Source organism: Branchiostoma floridae, chromosome 13 (genome assembly GCF_000003815.2).
Source record: "Branchiostoma floridae strain S238N-H82 chromosome 13, Bfl_VNyyK, whole genome shotgun sequence".
In the NCBI taxonomy this organism is placed as follows: domain Eukaryota; kingdom Metazoa; phylum Chordata; class Leptocardii; order Amphioxiformes; family Branchiostomatidae; genus Branchiostoma; species Branchiostoma floridae.
Window position 1 is genome coordinate 776,516 of NC_049991.1, and position 3,938 is coordinate 780,453.

Consider the following 3,938-nt stretch of genomic DNA (forward strand, 5'->3'; position numbering starts at 1 on the left):
GACAGTGTTCGTCAGGGCATGCTATTCGATCAGCAACTCGTACTATAGCTTCAATGTTTCCCTGTTCCACTGTATTCCTGGGCCCAAAGCTTATCGAAGATCCAAGCAGAGGTTAGGCTCCGGCTGTTTTTTTTTACGTTTTTTTAGTCGTTTTTATCGGGCTTTCTATTTTTTTTATTTTATCTTGCTGTGTCAAAACCTAACTTCAAGAAAAATGACAAAATAGAAAGCCCGATAAAAACGACTTAAAAAAACAGCCGGAGCCTAACCTCTGCTTGGAGAGTATATCAAAGAGCCTTCCAAGCAAATTTGTTTTTGCCAATGTATAACATTTGTTACTGATGGATGGGATGGATGGATAACATTTGTATCCCTTAAAGTTAGCATTAAGGGATACAAGTTGACCTTTGTCAAGAAAGTTGTGCTTATGTATGTAACGTTATATGTGTATGTATGTGTGTGTATGTTACATGTATGTGTATCGTCAGCATAAATCGAGAATGCCTGTATACATGTATTTGGTATACAGATTAGAGGTACTGCAGCGAAATTTCTGTTTGTGAATTGCCACGGTTATAATTTTTTAGTTTGTTAATTTCTCTTGGTGCAGAGAGTACATGTAGGTTTGGGCCCCTAAGATTATTTAGAATCGCAGAAGCCGGCTTTGTTTCAGAAAGAGAATAACCCAATGAAGAGGTTGACGGATCGTCATGATTTTTGGTGTGTAGATGGCTTTAAGTAATGCACGTTATTATCATACTACAAATCGGGTGTTGTTGTCGGCAGCATAGAGTCCCAATGCATAACCAATTCAGTCTGCACCTTAATTCTGTTTTGTTTTACGAGTATGATATATTCTGTGTTGTCCCAAACGCCTTAGAACCCCCCCCCCCCCACCCCAATTGAAAATACCCCAACAGACTGAATATAACGTTAACCTTGTTATAATAAGGCCTTGGAAAAAAAGGGTTACGGGCCTGAAGAAAGAAGGGGTTGGTAGTGTAGGAATGATACAAGCTTTTAAGCTTGTAAAAGCTTAAAAGGCTGAGAATGGATGATGTTGCGTTTTTTTTTTTTTTTTAGAAACTGTGGGTGGAGTAGTGTTTTAGATTGCGGTCATATGACATCCGCACCTGCAAACGGAAACGCCCGTTCGACGTCAAACAGCGACGTTAGCTACGTTTATGAAGGTTAGACATCCAGGTAAACAATTTTCAAATACAATTCAATCTCTACAACTAGATGGGAAAAAAACTAGAATGAACTAGCAGAACAATTTCATGCAAGTACAGCTAACTAGAAAAACTGGTTGAACGACTAACTCGTGAGGATCACATGCAAAAGTCACTCAAATGTAAACGTATTGAATTGTTCTGCTAGTTCATTCCAGTGACGCTAAAGAAGAGTGATGGATGTCACTCGAAACGTCCGGAAGAAATATCCGTTTTTGGTGCAGTTGTAGAGATTGAATTGTATTTGAAAAGCGACGTTAGCTGTTCGAACTTTTGAAATAAACGGGACTAGTTAAATCTTTGCATCCAATGCAACTAGACGTGTTTTCTTGACGTAGCTTCTTATGTCTTGTCTTAGCGGTATTCCCAAATAATTGGGGAAGAACATCCACCCCTCTTGTAGTAGGTCGCTGGGGATTATCTTTTACTTAAGGTTATTGACAGGATAATCCTGTCAGTAGGTGATGAATTTGTATTGTTGATCGGATGATCATTAAACCGATGTATGGGGCGTAGTTAGGGTGGTTATAGCCACTGTGGTGGTTTGCCTGTAATGTCACGTTAGGTCCAAGAAATGTTGAATTGGCAATTCAAAACATTGATTTTTCCTTTCAATAACACGTGCAAATATACAAAAGTAACGGTCTCCTCTGTCAGCACTGGAACACCAGTGCTGAAGTGGTCGTCAGCAATGGAAGTCCAGTGCTGAGCCGGCGTCAGCACTGGAAATCCAGTGCTGAGGCAGCTTCAGCACTGGAAGCCCTCCTGTCAGCACTGGAAACCGAGTGCTGAGACTACAATCAGCACTGGATTCCCAGTGCTGAGCCGGGACGTTTTAGCTCTGGAAATCCAGTGCTGACAAATATTTCGCACTGGAAACCTGAAGCCGCCGCCTCTAAAGTAGCGACACGACTCAAGGCGGCATGAGCTGCGGTTACGAAATTAACCTGTCTAAAACAGACGTTCCTCCACTATTGATAGAGCTGTCAACGGTGGAAAAAATTGCATTATCGACAGGATGATCCTCTCACAATGTAATAGCCACTTCCTTATATTCTCTCTTTGTTTTTTTATTTCAGCTGAGGTGACCCAACAAATACAAATGAGCAATGTAAAACTGAAACGCATCAAGCACTGGTATTTTCAACACTATATTATGATTTTCAGAGATATACATAGCATATTAAGCTCAAGCATGTTAATACACCGAACACTGAAGTCTGATCTGAACTTCATCACGATCGAAGATCATGGCGCAACGAAAAAGAAATGGCTAAAATCCTGACTTTCTTCTATTGATTCCCAGTACAGTAGAGCTTTTCAAATGGAAATATCAAAATGCTTTGAAATTCGTTTTCTCAGTATGCATGTTACCTCAGACGCCACGTAACAAATAGCAGTTATTTATCGGCGTTCTATCATCCGACCAGAAGTGGCGCTGTATCAATCTAGCTCCACTTACGCCCGGTAATTGGGCTCTCTCCGCGCCAACTCTATCTTCAAATGACAGTCGTAATGCACACGAGCCGGATATGGGCTCGCGGTATGACGCATCCAGCTCAACAGATAAGCCTGGTTCAAACGTCTACTCAGGCGAGGGAAGCGCGCACGGGCTTAATATACATGTTCTGCAATCAATCCCTATTCAGGCAGAAACATGCAGGTTAACTCTGCACATACCACGGTCTCTGGTCGCTAGGATCTGCCGCATTCGTGTAGCAGGTCAAGGGGCATTGTCGTCCTGTTCAGATCACAGGTGAGTCTTAAGTTGTCAATCTCTTAACGTAGGTAATGCAATATAGATAAAGAAAACTTCCCTACTAACGTAACGAGTGAGGCATTTTCGCATTCACCCTCCCCCGTGTGTGGCTGCGCGGTGCGTGCATCTTAGGCCGTCGTACGAGTTTGATATCGTAGTACTCAGGAACAAAGCTACAGAAAGGTCTTTTCTGTAGCAAATAATGCAAATGGGTTTTGTACAACACATGTACGTAATGTTCCACATTATTAGTGGTACCTCGTACTACGAGGACGAACTGAACTGAAATGAACATGTACGTACGAATATCACAAAATGCCCTCAGTTTACGATCGTAAACGACATAACGACGAATATGACCATGCCTCAGCTCATGCAGGTGACTTGTTATTGGTGCCAAGATGTGTCTGAAGAAACAGACCAAATATTATTATAAATTTCAGCCAACATATTTTCAGACGTAACTAAAGAAAGCTGTGTCAGTTCTACTCCCAGGGCATAGGTTCGGCTCTGACTGTTTTATGACAGGTTTTAGGCGTTTTGTCGGGCTTTCTATTTTAGGCACTGCATCTTTGATACCTCGTGTTCTGGATACTCTGTGGTAGTGATTGTTGAGTTGTAGATAGCTCTGATGTTAGGGAATAAGTGCTGTACGTGCTGTACGTTTGGACCTCTTAGCGGATTTTTTTTAACTACAGAGTTTCAAACTTTTATAGAGAATAACTCAAGGTATTGACGGACCATGATAGTTTTCGGTATGTAGATAGTCTGAGTGATGACTTACATACTTGTATAAGTAATGAGGAAAGCTCATAAATCTGTTCCATTCAATAAAAGGACTCTCAAACATGTCACATACTTTGTCTTGTTATCGCTTGTAAAGTAATTGTAACGGTCGTAAATGGACCATCATGTCGTTTTGTTAGTAGATAGGTTTGAAGAATCGT